This window comes from Anabrus simplex, chromosome 4, assembly GCF_040414725.1.
Source record: "Anabrus simplex isolate iqAnaSimp1 chromosome 4, ASM4041472v1, whole genome shotgun sequence".
Taxonomy (NCBI): domain Eukaryota; kingdom Metazoa; phylum Arthropoda; class Insecta; order Orthoptera; family Tettigoniidae; genus Anabrus; species Anabrus simplex.
Window position 1 is genome coordinate 150,629,554 of NC_090268.1, and position 20,066 is coordinate 150,649,619.

A 20,066-nucleotide genomic window follows, 5' to 3' on the forward strand; every position below is an offset into this window, starting at 1 on the left:
TTAATTAAGGCTACAGGCCCTATTTTACAAGTAGTAACCACTTCCCATCCGTACGTTGCCGGAAACCTTCAATGTATTAGTGCGACGTTAAACCACTAGCAAAAAATTGTACTCTCCTACCATTGTTTCCACCAGTTCTTATCAGTAGTCATTCTCGGCACTTTCATGTTATTCCATTTTTAGACAGTGGGTTCTAATTCCACTGTCGGCTGCCCTAAAAATTATATTCCATGGATTTTCATTTTCATACCAGGCAATCTTAATTAAGGCCACGGTCATTACCTTCCCACTCTTAACCCTTTCCCATCCTTTCATCGCCGGATGTGTTAGTGCGACGTGAAACTGGGTAAAAAACTAAAAAAAAGGTAGAGAGTAACTGTAATTAAAGAAAGAAAGTGTACGGCCAAGAAGGGCGTGAAAATATATTGTGCTTAGGCCTCACAAATCTAATATCCTCGAGGCTGAAGGAGAAGATGAACTGACCGAGGTAACGCCTTGGACAAGGAGATTAAGTCAAAAGTAAAGTAATCAGTGGATCTGATTCGAACAAATTTATCATCGTGCTACAGCACATTTTGACCTTGGCCTAACAAGCTGCCGTGCTCGGCTTGGAGCCCTACAGATTACGAGGTCACACGTGGTCAACGCGATGAATTATCCAGGCCGTTCTTGTACTTCTAGACCGTGACCACTATCTCACAGTCAGATAGCTTTTCAGTTGTTCTCACGTCGCTGAGTGGACCTCGAACCATCCTCAAGGTAGAAGTAAAGATTCCTTACATGGCCGGAAATCGAACACGAGTCCTCCAGGTAAGACCGTAGATCTGACGAACGTGATTCACAATCCCTTATCTATATAAATAAAATTGTAGGGGGTCCGCTGTTTGTAATTTCTTTCGTTTTGCCAATTTTTCAGATATTTATCCGTTTTAGGTCAACTCAAGACCGAATCGGTGGTTTTTACTTTTCGTGTCTGTTTGTTTGTCTGTCTGTTTGTCTGTTCCACCATCACGTCGAAAGGGCTGGATAGATCTCAACCAAACTTCATATTTAGAGTATACTCATCCCGGGGAAGGTTTCGATGTGCATATCATTATAAAATCTTTGAATAGACGGGGGGTTTATAGGAAAACCAGAATGGTTTTCCTCCATTTTCTCTTATACTTTTGATTTTCTGTAAACTCCGTTTACCGTACGTGAAACGTCTCTTCATTATAAACAACTTTCGTTATGTTCATAATTTACCTCACTCTTCACATGACGGAGAAATTTACAATTTTCTGCTGGTATCATGCTCTGCATTGAGTGGCCGACAGACCGACAACGAACCTACAGGTTACCATGGCAACGTCTCTGACTGCATGCCAGCAGGGAAGTAACGTATTGCGATTTTCCTCATCATGCATTTAAATCCGTGGTTGTTCCTTGAGTAGAAGGCAAAAGAGGCGTCATTCGGCCTATCTGCGGGATATTGGCGGAATATCGTTGGAGGTTATAACCGCCCTCGAATAGATTAAGTAATAACACCATTAGTCATCTTATTATTTGTTTACCTAAGAATCACTGCACCTAAATTTCTCCTCTGTTACCGCTTTATTATATCCATAACTCACACCAGCATGATTTATTGAGGGGCATTCGATTTTCCAATACATTCACTTGGCACTTACATATTTGTGATTATCCGGCTGTCCTCAGTTATAATCCATTTTCTATTAATTTTCAACTTTCTTAACTGTATTATTTTCTTCCTTAATTACGCCGTATGTACGCGAGTGCTACAAACTACTGGATGTATTTCCAACATGATTCATATTTAGAATACACCTGCCCTTGATAGGTTTTAGTACAAATATTGTTTCTAAATCCCTGAACTGACTGGGGGTTTGTACGAAACCGAAGCAGTGATTTTGCACTTCCACAAAATATACACAACCAAACTTAATGGAAATCTACCTACCTTGATGGAAATTAATTTCTAAACCTTTTTTCTCATCTGCATCATTTCGATACGAGGATTAATAAGGGAGATATCATTAACGGACCGTTTTTCGGTACAAGTCTCATCGGGCTTAACTCACGAGCGGGTGCGTGTAAAGCGTATTCCTTACAACTTGAAAACTACTGCAGATATTCGAACCAAACTTTATATTTAGCATCCACCTGTCCAAAGGTAGGTTTCAAAGGTCAATAACATTTCATGTTCCGGAATGGACGGGCGGTTTATAGGGAAACGAAATGGTGATTTTACTCTTCCAAAATATATACAGAACAAGACCAACCTGACTAGAAATCGACCAAACGTGATGGAATTCCACCTCTAAACCTTTTCTTCATGTGCATTTTTTCGTCAGGAGGATTAATAAGGGAGATATCATGAATGGTCAGTTTTGCAGGTTAAGTCCAGCGGACATAGCCCAAAAGGTGTTTTCCATGGAGAAGATTCCTTATCTATTTAAATCAAATCGTAACGACTGTGTGCATCTACATCGACTATTTTGGCGAAATTTTCGTACTTACTCCTTTCCGTTTAAGGGGTAATAATGGCCATCTGCATAATTTTTGGTTTAGTTTTCTGAAAGTCCTAATTTTTACCCGCCTCGCCCAAAATCCAGATTGCGGCATAATCTGCCAGTAGAAAAGAGATAATAGAAATTTGACAAAATTATACGTTTTAGCCTGTAACGGACGGAAAACATCCAAGATCATTAAATTTTTCACTTTTTATCCCGAAGAATATCGAAATATGCAGGCAATTTTAATGATGGTGCAGACCTTCGTAAAGTCCTATCACATAACGGATTGCACAATCTCCGTTCAATTTGGAATGATCTACAACCTTGGTCTTATGACTTTTTGCCGTATCTGTATCCCTTTTGTGTTTGATTTTTCTCTATTAATCGATGTTAAGTAAATTTTGACTTTTCACATGCATAATTTATACTTTCAATTACTTATATGAAATACAGAATCATCAAACTCTTCACAAAAATTGGCCCACCCAGTAGCCATATGTGAGCCAAATGCTATGTAAGTAGCTGTCACATAATTATCCGAAAAGTAATGTAATGTGAGATAATCTTACAAAAACTTTACCCTGTTCCACGTTTCTAACTCAATCTGACGCAAGTATAGATGAGATATCATAGGACCAGCCACTTAGGTCACTAAATCCGGCGTCTTATGGTATAATCCTTTGTCGATATGACGTACGTTTAGCAGCAGTTAATCTGTAAATGAAGGTCTGCAATATTGTAAACACGCATATACTTTCGAATGTCGATCTATATATATTCACTGATGTCGATTTGTAGCGATCGAGAAAGGGTGTGTCTGCTATTGTAATCAGTAGGGTAAGGTTGCCTAATTCCGTGACAATTTTTTTCAAATGTAATTTTTGACGATTATTTTTCTGCTTTCATACAAGTGGACTACAGTTGTCGAAGTTCGCATCATGGTTCACCTGTGTGAAATATATGAAGGTTACAGGATGAGTTACTTTTATGTTACTCAATTTAATTCATAAACATGTCACTGTTCCGTAATACCGTGATATGTGCCCTAATTCCGTGGTAGTGGTATCCTAATTCCGTGAGGTGTTTCCTTATTCCGTGATACTTACATAAATAACTAAATGTTATATATCAATTGTACTTATAATCATTAAAAGGCGACTCTATAACTGAATTGCAGTTTTATGTTACAAAATACATTCAATTACACACACACACACACACACATATATAAGCATCATACAAGGAATAAAATGGATGGTCAACTATGTTCCAAGTAATGGTAATTCACACGCCTGAAAGATTTTTTCTCACAAACAACTAATCTTCGCATTGAGAACACATGTAAATGTCTTCGTCAAAATCATCAGGAATATCTTCACATTTATTATGGTACCACCTCAAACAGAAACAACACTGAATCCATTTTGCACCGGTGCCATTTTTTAAGTCATGAGCATAATCTCTTTCACAAATGGAGCAAGTGGAGTTGTCATCACTGGTATGTTTCTCCGCACTACTCATTTCCGAAGTGTCAGGACTGTGAGAGGGACCAGGTTTAGAGTTCATCGTAGAAGGTAGGCCTACGCCTTTAGTATGGATTTTAGCCGATTGTGCTTTCCTACGAGTGGTGGGAACACTGGATGGGTCACAGGATGGAATTTGTAGGCATGATTCACCTCCACTGTTTCCGTTTGAATTTCTATCGGAAACTGTAGACGGGACCGTAGCCTCAGGAGAAATAGCATTCCTATTAAACGGGCAAATGCCAGTTTTTCGGAAACCAGCTCTGATTATCTGGGGCGTGAAGCTCTTTTCGTAGCTAGGGTTGAACAGAGAATGGAAGTCGTATCGACTTGGAGTTTTCCCAGGGTTGCTTCTCATGTGTCCATCTATTTCATTATTCCAAGCAGATTTCAATGAGCGATAGACACTAACATCAAGAGGCTGTAGAAGATGGGTCGTGTGTGATGGGAAAGTGATGATGATAATCTGGTTTTCATCCGCCAATTGTAAAGCCTCTGGTGATAGGTGAGTAGCATGTGAGTCCATAGTGAGGATTACTGGTCGAGCTTGAGGAAGATTATTAATGAACATTTCCAACCATTTTACAAAAAGCTCGCTTGTAATCCAACCTTTCTTGCTTACTGCGACCATTGCATCAAGGTGAGCACCTTCCCTTAAGGCTGGAATGTTCTGCACTCCTTTGAATATAACCAGAATTGGACCAGATTTTCCTGCTGCATTTGCACAGCACAGCACTGTAGTTGTCGTTCCTTTTTCCGCATAAACACGCCTATAGATATATTTCTTACCTACGCTAGTGACAACTTTGGATCCTGCAGTTACAAACATTAGACCGGTCTCATCACAGTTCCAGATCTGGTGAGGTTTGTCCATGAGGCCATGTTCTTTAAGAACCTTCTCCAAACAGTCATAATACTCATTAATTAAAACAGGATTTGCACACGAAGCACGATATCTTGATAAATTTTCTGGTCGTCTGAGAGTTAGATTGAAGCGTTCTCGAAATCCTCGATACCACTTTTTGCCAGCAATCTCCTTCTCAACATTGAACCTCTCTGCTGACCCATGTTGTTTAGCAAAACAATACGCCAGTTTTCTCACTTGCAATACTGTCAATCCAAACCCAATCTCCTGCATTCGTATTATGTATTTCGCCAATCTAATTTCTAATTCTGACGACAGAGCAAAGGGTCTGCCAACTTTTCCAACTTCGAATTTCATTAAACTGTTGTTCCTCACATCAAAATGTTCACTACCTTTCATTACATTGTCTTTGAGAGTAGACCAAGGCACTTTGAAATATTTCGAAGCCCTATATATAGTCCAGTGTTCCTGTAGAACTTTCTTGACAGCTAGTTCCACAGCCTGCTTTTCATACTTTTTTTCAGAAGTCTTCGTATCTCCTGCTTTAGTGATGTGCGATTTCTTGGTTTTACCCATAACGCCTCCCTTGTTAGTTGTAACTGAAAATAAAATAAATGTAATATAGACGTGTGTAGGCTTGCATGTAGGAGTTCATCACGTACTTAATGTTACAATTTTAATTTTAGGTTATAAAATTTTCACACACCCTGTAGTGGAGTAAATTCGCCTTGAAATTCATATTGACGCTAGGTGAAATTATATGTTTACGAAATAACAGATTCTATTCCAATAGACAGCATTAAAAGGGAATTATGTGTAGGCAGCTATACTCTGACGATAACATGAATGAGAACAAGGCAGATAAAACTAAAATAAATCACGAAACTCGAAAGAGTTTACTGTTCTGTAGAGAAATCTGCGAGTGAAAATAATAACAGATCTGGAAAGCCTACATCTTCATCTACCGTACAGACATAATATCTAAGTATATATTGTAATATTTACCTAATAATCTTAATGATTTCCCAACTTACAGGCACACAGGACAGAAACACAGCTATTTTCTCACACCTGTTCAGAAATGACGCAGTAGGCCATACACCACACCCTCGACCCAAGCGCCGGTGTTCACGTTTGAAAAGGCTAACTTCACGCCATCTCTTGAGAGTTCAGACAACGTGCTCGAGGGATGCCTATTGCCGCGATATTCAATCGCAGAAAGTATCACGGAATTAAGGCTACCACGGAGATAGGCAACCTTACCCTACTCCCCACACCGACTTTGACTGGCAGTAGGAAAGGGGTCCTTCTCCAACTCCTGTGTAACTGTCATTATTAAGGGAGGTCTACCATTGTAATGAATAGTTCAGTTCTCGAATTGACTTGCAGAAGGCAAGGGAGCATGCAGTTTTGTTTAAAACTCCCCTACCCGATTGTGTTTGGCAGTAGGCAAGGGTGCCCGCCATTATACACAAATGTCTTCATCTAAAATGTGACTGGCATTAGGCATAGTGGCCTGCTATTTTGATGGAAACTCACCAACTTGGTGTGACTGGCAGTAAGCTGGCTGGCAGTAGGAAAATGGGCCTGACATTATAATGATAACGGCACAACTCAATTTTGACTGGTGGTAGGGAAGTTGCCTTTCGTTATAATAAAATCTTCTCGACTGTAATCTGTTTGGAAGTAGGAAATGGGGCCTGCCATTGTAACGAACACTCCCAAATTGATTGTGACCGCGCAGTAGGCAATGGGGCCTGCAATTATAATGTAAACTTCCCAACTCGATTGTGAATGGCAGTAGGCAAGTGAGCCTGCCGTTATATCACAAATCCGTAACAAAGACTTTACATTGGAAACAACGTACGGGGACCTCCCCATGCTGGGATAACGCAAAGAGACATGCAATTTTAAAACAATCTTTTTTACTGCATGTACACTATTTACTTCGATATTCGAATACAATGTTCAATACCGTAGCGAAGCACGGGTACATTTGCTAGTTTTCAATAAAATTATAAAAACATGAATAAAATATATTACAATTCAATAAGGCATTGATTTAAACTACCAAATATAATAAAGTGCTAAAACCAAATTTAAAGCATAATAATAAATAGCCAACGGCCGTAGACGTATTGAAACACCGGATCCCGTGAGATCTACGAAGTTAAGCAACATTGGGCGTGGTCAAGATTTGGATGGATTGCCACGCGCTGTTGGTGGGAGCTAAGGGTATGGAGGAGCGGAAAGGAACTGGCCACCCTATCGTACGTAAACTCCGGCTCAGGCACATCTCTGCGGAGGTTCGGACCTGCTTTGGGGCAGAATACACCCTTACCTTACCTTACCTAATAATAAATAATAATAAATGCTGTTTAAAGGGGCCTAACATCTAGGTCATTGGCCACTAATGGTACGAAATGCATAAAATAAAAATAAAAATGTAAAATGTACCCACTGATTAGAGTTTTTAAAATGATAACGAAGAAAAAGGTTATGAATTAAAAATAATTATTGGATCGAATTCGTAATGCCTTACTTTCTTATAAAATAATTCAAAAATAGATTAAAATGTATTAACATTGGATAGGCCATTGCCTTTAAAGTGAAATCATATATTATTAATTAAAATTAAAAGTTAAAAAACGCATTAAATATTCACAAGGACAGACAATAGAACAAAAACGCAGTTAATAACAAGTAGATTAAAAATAAGTTAAAATATCAAGAGCGTAACTTTGATTACATATGTTATTAAAGGATAACAAATCATTTGCAGTAAAATAAATAAATAAAATATAATTAGAATAAAATAGTTAAACACGAAGAAAAACAGACACTACGGGTGCAAAATACTATTACGAGGTCTGGTGATTGCTATGAAGTTTTAAACTGTGGCGGAGGTCGGCCAGATCCGCGCGCTGATGGGCGCCTGGAGTAAACACCGGGTGGAAGTGGGGGTGGTGGATCCCTTTTCACGAAATTTTAGTTCGTGGCTATACAAAGATGTATCCGACGACGGCACAGTATATCTGTTTCTCTCAGTCTCTAAATTACCATCTCTGAGGGTACCACCCTCACAGCGATGACAAGTAGCAAGAAAGTGTGTTTTGGTTATGAGGATAATTATGTTGTCGCGAGGTAGCGAGTCACGGTGGTTCTAGGAACTGATCGCGTGCAGGCTCGCCGTGGACAAACAAGACGACAGCCGCCAGTGTGGCTCGCGTTAACTTCTGGTCCGTGACGAGGCATCCGACTCATCATTTACATTTTAATAGGACGAACTTCTGCGAAACAGAGGTGTTTGCCCGGTCCATAACCATACCGGTAATTGGAAGGAGTTGTGACTCTCCTTCTGGAATGATGTAGATCTTGCGACACGTTGCATTTCTTTCGCAGATAACAATGAGATTTTAATGCGTGTTATTTTTGAGTTATGGAAAAAGCACATGGCGATTATTATCCCATCCAACGTAAACCATGACTGCAATTTTTTACAAGCTGTTATATAGCTTAGACTACGCTGACGACTCGGTCTTAATGGCAGCCTCTACTGAAAGCGAACGGTACAATAATTTTTTACTTAACCCATCAATGCGCACCGGATGATTAATCATACATGAGCAAACTTCCTTATATTTCTTAGCCTGAAAATGCAAAGGGATAATTTTAGCGTAGCCCTTCATTAGTGTTGCATGGTCACTTGTCAGAGTTCCGCATATCTACTTGAGATAATTATTAGACAAATATTTATCATTATTATTTCTCAGCACTGCCACTAACGTTTGCCGCTGAAGATAAGGGTGTATTATTGTAATTATTTTACCGAAATATGCCTTTAATTCACTATTATTCATAGTTTACAATGCTTACAATTTATTCTAAAAAATTGACTTCAATTTTATTGAAAGACATTCGATAATACATGGTAAAATTATTCTGTTTCGTATCGTATTACGTAGAGTGATTATTACAGTTCACTGTCATCTGGGAGTTGCTACAATTTTGTCGACAATGATTCTTACACTCTCATTCTGTATAATTTTGCGAGAAAACAACAATAGCCTATGATTGTTTTGCAAGAAGCACATTCAAAAATACTGACTGCATGCATGAGCATTAATGGATTAAGAAGAGATGCAGCGAGTAAGATAGGAAATTAGCGATGATGATGATGATGATGATGATGATGATGATGATGAGGTTTGTTGTTTAAAGCAGCCTAACACCTAGGTCATCGGCCCTTAATGGTACGAGGTGAACAAAATGAAAATTAAAACACCAAAATATATCCACTGACTAGAATCTAAAACGAATGATAACAAAAAATGATCGTGAAACAAAAGCAATCAGTGGGTATAATTCACAATGCCTTAATTACGCGGATGATACCTATTTTTATCTTCTAAAGGGTCCAAAATCCCGGTCACCGGCCTCTCATAATGGTACTAATCCCTGGTAAAGAAGAACCATCGTGTTCTTACTATAGTTGTCCTAACGACAGGCAACTAAGACTCATGGTGTTTCTCACATGGTGGTAATAATCACAGGTATTGTAGACCCATGGTATGTCACACACAATGACACCGCTCACAGGTAACACAAACCCATGATGTTCCGCATATAAGGGTACTATTCACAAGCAACGCAGTCCCATGGTGTTTATCACATACTGGGACTAATCGCTGACCACGTATACTCATAGTGTTGATCACATAGTGGTACTAATCATAGGCAATGTAGACCCACGGTGTATTATGGCAACGTCCACAGACATCACAAACACATGGTGTTAGTCACACAATGGTATTACTCCGAGGCAACGTGGACCTATGGTTTTACTCACATTGTGGTACTGATCACGGGCGCCAGCCAAATCCGTAGTGTTTTTCACACAGTGGTACTAATCACAGACAACTTAGACCCATGGTGTTTCTCATAATGTGGTACTACTCATAGGTAACGCAGGCCCATTCTGACACAGTGGAACTGACCGGTAGAATACACATGATGACCATTATCACAAGCAACGCCCAGACCCGTAGTGTTTCTCGCATAATGGTACTGCTCCTATGTAATGTAGACTCATAGCTTTTCTCGCAAGGTGGTACTGGCCGCAAATGACGGCGACCCATGGTGTTTCGCACGCAGTTATACTAATCACAAGTAGTCTCATGGTTCTGATATCATCCCTTAGTCGCCCGTCTTAGTCGCCTCAGGGTATACCACGGGTGTATTCTTCGTCTGGGTCCCCCACCCACACGAGGTATGAAATTAGCATTTCCAAGACGAAAGTGATGCCAGATAGGAGAAAACCTAGGAGGACTGAATATCGGGTAGAAAATGTAGACCAGGAACAGATGAATTATTTCAAATATTTAGAACGTATATATTTTCCAGGATGGTAGCAATAGGTGGTATCGACTCAAGATGTAACATGGCTAATGGAGTGAGCTCGCGATTGCAATCAACGGTATTCTGTAACAAAAAACGAGTTCTCGGACGAAATTATTTTTACACCGGCCGCTTCCTTCCAACTTCTAGGCTTTTCCTATCCCATCGTCGCCAGAAGACCTATCAGTGTCGGTGCGATGTAAAGCAAAAAATACTTATCCACAAGTTCCAAATCAACATGATGCTTGGGGGCGATTTTAATGCCGTCATGTCAGCAAAAGACCACACATGTTTATTTCAAAGTTCCCCAGCTTTGACTGGTTTGATACAGGGGCTACAACTGAAAGATACTTCGGAACTGTAAAGGTCGTAGTCTGCAGGATACACTTATTTCTAGAACACAGAAGCCTTACGATTAGATAGATTATGTGTTAGCAAAAATTGGCAAGGAGAAGAACGCAAAAAGTGGATGTGTGTCCTGGCGGAATTTTCTAATTATTGCGCAAACATTTGCAAAATGTCCAGGCCCTGCACGCGGAAGAGGCTCGTTGAAATGTAACAAGACTATGTTACAGGATACAGAGTTACAAGAACAATCTTCGACAGTATGGCAACGGGGACGACAAATAAACCGATATCAAGATACATTCGTTTGGTGGCTGTTGTATGCGAACTCCCGAGTTATAAAATTCGCGAAGGTGTACAGCTCCCAACGCCACCGAATGTGTAGACATACACGTGAATTTTACTATCAATGTTTACACCAGCTCTATACAGAAAACCCTACCAACCCAATAATTTATCAGAGAATAAAAGTGTAAGAGAGGGCCAAGAGCCCTAACTTCGCCACTTAATAAAGACACAAATAAATAAATAAAACAAGTAATGACCTAGTTACTGACATTGCTCCGGAAGTACCAGAAAGGAATAATAAACGCGTACGAGACTATCAATGCAATAGCGAGGAAACTCCTTCAGTTTATAATATAATCAGAGCATGTCTTCGGGGACGCCAGAAATGCATTCATCAACTTACCAACTGTAAGGGAAGGGAGGTCCAAGACCACTCACAAATTAAAGAAACCATTGTACGTTCCTTTGAAAACTAGTACGGACATGTGGATGTACGTGTCATTAAAAACACTGAATTAATAATTTCGGATGAAGAGTCCCGTACCTGTTTATTGCATAAGTGTCCATCTAATTACAACTGATGGAAAAGAGAATATATTTGGTAATTTCATTTTATATTTCCAAAATATACTACAGCGTAGAACATTTCAAAGCTTATTGTTTAAAGTTTCAAACTGAATCTTTTTTAAAACATATAGTTCATATGTGATTCATCAGGCAAGGAACTGCTCCATGCTCTGCCATCCTATGTTACAAAATAGTCTGCCATTACGCTTCTACCTTCATTTACTGCCATTCCACTTCGAACATTGTTGGTATGGTAAATCATCGAGTCTTCAATGTTAGAGGATGTAGACAACAACATCGAAGAAACACCAAATACATACAATGCCTCTTGGCTCATTTCAGAACTACTTGTTTGTAAGTGCATCTGTTTTGAAACTGGTGTCTCTTCAATTGTTATTCCGTGGATTTCGCGGATATGTGTATTGGGTATGGAGCAGATATTTTACAATATCAATTGCTAAGTTCACCTCAACATTGAGTGGCAGATGAAAAATACGCCACTTGTTGCTTAAGATGCCGCAGCGACAGTTAATATACCGTCTTGCTCGTTTTTTTTTTTTTTTTTTTTACAATTGGATTTAAGTCGCACCGACACAGATAGGTCTTATGGCGACGATGGGATAGGATAGGCCTAGGATTGGGAAGGAAGCGGCCGTGGCCTTAATTAAGGTACAGCCCCCCAGCATTTGCCTGGTGTGAAAATGGGAAACCACGGAAAACCACCTTCAGGGCTGCCGACAGTGGGGTTCGAACCCACTATCTCCTGGATGCAAGCTCACAGCTGCGCGGCCCATCTTGCTGTACAGCGCTTGTAGTTGAAAATATTCTTTTTTAGAAGTTGAATACATTTGCCCCGTACGGACGAAGTAAATAACTATGTGAATCAAATCCCCTTCACCCAGCAAAATGTAGGTGAGGGGAGTGTCCATGGCAGGCAAAGTTTCTTTAGAGGGTATTTCTAATGAGTAATAACTAATAAATAATACGTTTTGTAAATTGCAGCGGCGGAAGAGGCTTGATTCGCAGTCTTTCCCATACGATCCGACGTCAACAAAAAAATTTAAAGTCACTGTAAAACGCTGCCATCAGGACCGCTGAAACGTAGCTTATAAAATCGAAGTACCTACATGGAGACCTACTGCGTGAAGACTTGATTACCCTTACATGCTTTCCGTCAATGGCGCCGATGGCGTCTTTTCAAAGCCGTCCTCAATATCTGTGAACGACTCTTGAGTAAGTACAGGGGTACAGCATCCTTGTAAAATTGAGATAATGGTTTTTCAGATGTAAACGACAAAGAAACACTCCATTTCCAGGTGGGAGGTCATTCGCTCTATTACGAAAAAAAAGGAAATTCCAGCATCGCAATTGTCTTCAAATGCGGCATACAAGTCATCAGATTCGTTCATGGGTAACTACACACCGACGTTTCAAAATCAACAACCAATATTACCAAACAATCAGCTGCCATTGTATCAATATTCTCGTTATCAGCCTTTCCCCTTTTCATCTACTAAGCCTCTAGTCAAACAGGCCATTTTCTCACTCTCTCACTCAACGTTAGGTGCTTCAACCGACTCATACCTAACAGATTCGAGGCTTCACCACTTGAGAGGCGTATTTTTTCAAGATCTATATGATGTATTCATTGCTACTTTGAGTTTTCTCGCGTTTGCGAAGAATTGATTGAGTGCCTGTTCTATAATCTGTTGATAGAACTTCCCTGTTCATTTGTTTAAATCTGCAGTTTTATTTAGCTGTACCGGGCGAGTTGGCCGTGCGGTTAGGGGCGCACAGCTGTGAGCTTGCATCTAGGAGATAGTGGGTTCTAGCCCTACTGTCGGCAGCCCTGAATATGGTTTTACGTAATATCCCGTTTTCTCACCAGGCAAATGCTATGGCTGTACCTTAATTAAGGCCACGTCCGATTTCTTTCCAATCCTTGGCTTTTCCTATCACATTGTCCTCATAGGACCTATCTGTGTCGGTGCGACGTAAAACGAAGCTGTAAGAAAATAAAAAATATTTAACTGTAAAGTAAGTGTCCTTTAATAAAATTTCATTAAATAATTTTATATTTTTTTCCCAAAGCACTTATTTCACACACTACGTTTATTCTTACTGTAAATTTGACATACTTTATTTTTAGTCACTTTCCAATTTTAATTTACACATAAAAATTTAATTTATCACACATGAAGTACAGTAATTTTGTCTAAATTAATGTTTGGTTATTTCACTTATGTTTAGTTGTTTCTTCTACCTGATAATCACAGTAAGCATTTCTTTTGGCGTGATGCAATTTATGCGTGACAGTATCCTGTCGCTGTAGTGCTTGATCTAATGCACTATACAGCCCTACAAAAAATCAACAGGTTCCTATAAAGTAGTTGAAGTATTTGTTTTCGTAATTTCTGAGCTCTTGATAAAGGATTTCTTAAGCTCCAAAGAACAAAGGAAGGAACACGAGAAGAGAAACATGAAAGACCCCATACGTCTTAAATACCCTATTATTATGATTATTAATTTTATTTATGTTATTTATTATTATTGAATTTAATACTAAAAATAAATAATAATAGTGAATAATCTATATATATAAAATCGTAACGAACGTGTGTCTGTACATTGATTATTTTGGCGAAATTTCTGCACAGTTATCCGTTTCAGGTGTAATAATGACCATCTGCATCATTTTTAGCTTAGGTGTCTGTTTGTCTGTTTGTTTGTTTGTTTGTCTGTTTGTCTGTTTGTCTGTTTGTCTGTCCTTCTATAACTTGAAAACTACTGGATATATTTCCACCAAACTTCATATTTAGAATCCACCTGTCCTTGGGTAGGTTTCAGGGCAAATATTGCTTCTAAATCCCTGAACTAATTGAGGGTTTATACGAAACCGAAACCGTGATTTTGCACTCCCTCAAAATATACACAACCAAACTTAATGGAAATCTACCTGCCTTAATGGAAATTAATTTCTAAACCTTTTTTTTCTTATGTGCTTCATTTCGATACCAGGATTAATAACGGAGATATCATTAACGGACCGTTTTTCGGTACAAGTACCACCGGACTTAACGCAAGAGCGGATGCGCGTAAAGCGTATTTCTTACAACTTGAAAACTACTGAGATATTTGAACCAAACTTTATATTTAGCATCCACCACTCCAAGGGTAGGTTTTAAGGTTTATACCATTTCAAATTCCCGGAATGGGCTGGGGTTTTATAGGGGACCGAAATGGTGATTTTTACTCTCCCACAATATAAAAAGACCAACCTGACTGGAAATCGATCAAACTGTTTGGAAATCCAATTCTAATTTCTTTTTCTCATATGCATTTTTCAACTGGAGGATTAATAAGGGAGACAACATGAAAGTTCGGTTTTCAGGCTAAGTCTAGAGGACATAGTCCAAAAGGTGTTATGCGTGGAGCAGATTCCTTATCGATCTACATAAATCATATCGTAATGACCGTGTGTCTGTGCATTATTTTGGCGAAATTTTCGTACAGCTTTCCGTTTAAGGGGTAATAATGACCACATGCCTATTTTTAGCTGTAGTTTCCTGGAAGTCCTAAATTCCCCCCCCCCCTCGCCCAAAATCAAGATTGCCTCACAATCTGCCACACGAGCTGAAAAATTTAAATTAAGCGAATTTATACGTTTTAGCCGGTAATCTACGGAAAACTTCCAAGATATTTAAATATTTCACTTTTTATGCCGAATAATATCGAAATTTGGCTAAATTTGACGAGAAGAAGAGATAGAATGATAGGACACATCTTAAGACACCGAGGACTTGTTCAGTTGGTTTTTGAAGGAAGTGTAGGTGGCAAGAACGGTAGGGGTAGACCAAGGTATGAATATGACAAACAGATTAGAGCAGATGTAGGATGCAATAGTTACGTAGAAATGAAAAGGTTAGCACAGGATAGGGTGGCATGGAGAGCTGCATCAAACCAGTCTATGGACTGATGACTCCAACAACAACAATATCGAAATATAGGCAATTTAATGACGGTGCAGACCTTCGTTTCGAGGTATTTCGCGGCTAAAAGGTAAGTCCTATCACAAAACGGATGGCACGATCTCCGTTCAGTTTCGAGTGATCTACAACTTTGGTCCTGTAATATTTTGTCGTCTCTCTCTCTCTCCCTTATAGGGTAGATTTGGCTATATATTTCGATGGTTCGTAAATTTTGTGCTTTTTACACGTGTATTACTTAGTTTGACACACTTATAGGAAAGGTAGAGTCATCGAATTTGGCACGCACATTGACACAACCAATGGCTATATGCGAACCCAATTTCATGATTCTAGCTTTCACATAAGTATGTGAAAAATAATGTAAAATGATGAGAATGTACCCAAATTTCACCCCATTCAAATATCGTAACTCAATCATCACAACTCCGCAACCCTCACTTTACATTGGAAACAACGTATGGGGACCTACCCATGCGGTTTCTCGGATAACGCTACGAGACATGCAATTTTAAAACAATCTCATTTACTGCACGCACAGTATTTACGTCGATATCCGTATACAATGTAGAATACCGTAGCGAAGCACGGGTACATTTGCTAGTAAAAAATAATAATATAAATCACTGCAAAACTAGGGCCTAGGAAAGTGTGAGATACGAGAAAATGTTTTAACACCAAACATATAGAGCGATAAAAGGGACGTCTGAGGGTGCAAACCGTTTGTTGGTATGATGTACCGTTTAGGAGCAGTAAATCTCGAAATGAAGGTTTGCACTTTCAAACGTGTCCATGCTTATCTGTCATTTATATAAATATAATCGCAACGACCGTCTGTCTATACATTGGCTATCCTTTGTCAATATGACGAACCGTTTAGCAGCAGTTAATCTGTAAATGAAGGTCTGCAATATTGTAAACATGCATATACTTTCGTATGTCCATCTATATATATTTATTGATGTCGATTTGTAGCGATCGTGAAAGGGTGTGTCTCCTATTGTAATCAATACTCCCTAAACCGACTTTAACTGTTGGCAGTAGGAATGGGGTCCTTCTCCAACTCCTGTGTAACTGGCATTAGTAAGGAGGGCCTACAATTTTAATGAAAAATTCACTTCTCGATTTGTCCTGCAGAAGGCAAGGGATCATGCAGTTTTATTCGAATGTCCCCTACCCTATTGTGTTTGGCTCTAGGCCAGGGTGCCCGCCATTATAAACAAATGTTCCAATCTAAAATTTGACTAGCATTAGTCATAGTGGCCTGCTATTTTCATGGAAACTTACTAATTCTGTGTGACTGGCAGTAAGCTGGCTGGCAGCAGTAAAAAGGGCCCGTCATTATAATGATAACTGCACAACTCAATTTTGACTGGTGGTAGGGAAGTTGCCTGCTATTATAATAAAAACTCCTCAACTGTAATCTGTCTGAAAGTAGAAATGGGTCTGCCATTGTAACTAAAACTTCCCAAATCGATTGTGACCGCGCAGCAGGCAATGGGGCCTGCTATTATAATGTAAACTTGCCAACTCGATTGTGAACATTAGTAGGCAAGTGAGCCTGCCGTTATCATCACAACTCCGCAACCCTCACTTTACATTGGAAACAACGTATGGGGACCTACCCATGCGGTTTCTCGGATAACGCTACGAGACATGCAATTTTAAAACAATCTCATTTACTGCACGCACAGTATTTACGTCGATATCCGTATACAATGTAGAATACCGTAGCGAAGCACGGGTACATTTGCTAGTAAAAAATAATAATATAAATCACTGCAAAACTAGGGCCTAGGAAAGTGGGACAAGAATTTCGACTGCGACGAAATGCGGAATTATACAAAAATACAGAGAAAACCATTTTGTTTTACGGACACATCAAAAAAATGTCATCATAGGGAACACCTAAGGAAATTCTGGAACACATCGAGAGTAGAAAGGCTCACTCTAATTGTCTTAAAGAAGTTAAGCAGGATATGGAAGAAACGAGCATACCACAGAATGCAGTGCATAATAGACATTATTATAGAATTCCGAGATCACCTGGTCCACCGAGTTCTCTCGAAAGGGTAACGGGCCGGCAAAACCTGGTCATAAGGACGTAAAGAAGCACTTTTCAGAACGATGAAAAAATACTGGGCTGACCGAAAGAAGGAGAACCAGAAATGAATTATGCTTAACATGGTCCATAGTAAACCTAACAAAAAATAAGTTATTGCATAATAAAAATCTTCCGGGCTAATATGCCGTGGTCCACTCCTCTCGATTCTTCCAGACGTTTTGACTACTTGTCCCGCTGGTGACGGGATACAGGATACAGGAGAGCGTATCTACACGACACCACAGAATATGACTACCGCAGCAGTAGTCGAAACGTCTGGAAGAAGCGAGAGGAGTGGACCACGGCATAATAGCCCGGAAGATTTTTATTATATTGACACCGGCACTGAAAGCCTTCATACTTTAATAAGTTATTGGCTTTACAATTTTCGTATATGCCAAGATCCCGGAAATTTTTGCCGATTAGGAGTTCTTTCACTTTTCGGTAAATCTACAGATACGAGGAAGCTCTATTAGAGCACCTTAAAATACCTCCAGACTGAACCCGCCAACTTAACCACAGAAACTAAACGCTCAATTGTCTGATCTATTCAACCCACACCAATAGTATTTTTAATCGCAGTTCTTCTATATAGAACAGTTGTTTTGTGAGCTCATAGGTTAGTCTCGAAGGAGCGTTTTTTGCCAGGCAGTTGGCTTTTTAAAGATACATGACCTTCACTCTTTCTAGTGTAGCTAGGTTATCCTTCGATAGGTGTTCCCAGATAATGTCTAAGGCATATGTCATGATGGGGTCTATCTGTACGTAGACTTTTTTCTCTTAGCCGCATTGAGTTATTAGGAATGCTCTGCCATCTGTTGAATATATTTGGAAGCTGGGAAAGGTTGGAGAATCAAAAATTATCTTGCAGAATTCTTACGTGTGTTCTTCCGTGATCAGAGGAAGTGTATGCCTTTTGGATTGACAGGTAATATTCAAACCAGGCTCCATGCTATGACATTATTAAGGATGAAAATCACATAAGTTATATCGGAATATTGATGAAAGTGCTAGTCGCTTAGGAACCTGCTAAGTACGAAATGTGTTGCGGGCCAGGGTAAGCCTTCACCTGCAATTATTGGAGTGGTCATTTAACGAATTGATTTCATGATTACTCAAGGTTGGCTGAACGTAAGAGACCTATCCATGTCTTATGATTCACCGGCAGGTTATTCCGGAGGGAATAAAATAAAAATGAAGTAAATCGGTCCAGTAGAACGGACGAATTGATTTGCCAATGCTGTCTTTATTACACTCTTAATATATAGATGGTTCGTAAAAAAGGAGAAGAGAATTACAATGGAGTGTGTGTGCATCATATGATATCTCAAGCTATACATTTTCCATTTTCGTATAAAAACAAATAGATCCACTTGGAAGTGCTTGTTCCTTGCCAGACGAAAAGTCTTGTCTTTGCAGCAGATAATGTCTTAGGCATATGTCATGATGGGGTCTGTCTGTACGTAGACTTTTTTCTCTTAGCCGCATTAAGTTATTAGGAATGCTCTGCCATCTGTTGAATATATTTGGAAGGTGGGAAAGGTTGGAGAATCAAAAATTATCTTGCAGAATTCTTATGTGTGTTCTTCCGTGATCAGAGGAAGTGTATGTCTTCTGGATTGACAGGTAATAATCAAACCAGGCTCCATGCTATGACATTATTAAGGATGAAAATCACATAAGTTATATCGGAATATTAATGAAAGTGCTAGTCGCTTAGCAACCTGCTAAGTACATTTTCTTCTAGGTTTTGCTATGCTGTGTAGTTGTCCATTTCCTTGCAGTGTGCGTTCAGCAATGCAGCGAGTTCCACTTGAGCACAACAAAAAGATCTGATCCCTCTTCCTGTATGTATGTTCCATTCACGTGCAAACAGAGCTGAAGAGAGGAATACATTGCCCTTGTGAATAGCGGAGGTCATTGAGAATGAATGGGATGGCAGCAGCAGATTTAGAGTTCAGTTGACCTGCCAACCACATAGTTCTACTTGTAAATTCCACAAGATGGCTGTGAGGGGGAGAATATCTCATGCCTAAGGAGGTCACAAAATACGATGGCAAACTCAATAATAATAATAATAATAATAATAATAATAATAATAATAATAATAATAATAATAATAATAATAAATATCATACGTATGGAAATGTAAGTACTTCGGTGACTGAAATGGACCCAGCTTGTCAGAAAAATTCCTAGATACGATACTTTAAAATGGCCATATCGGAGACGTTACTATTATTCCTTGCAGGTTACAAGTCAAGTCAAATCAGAGATTTGATCATTAAAATATTAACTCCGAAACCCTCCCCCCCCCCCATCATGTGCAGTACTTTAGGTACGGCTAATAAGCTGAATGGTCAGCGTTATGACCTTCGGTTCATAGCACCCGGGTTCGATCTATGCGAGGACGGGGATGTTAAATGCGTGTGGTTAATTCCTCTGAGTTGTGTCACTAATTCATGAATATGAGAA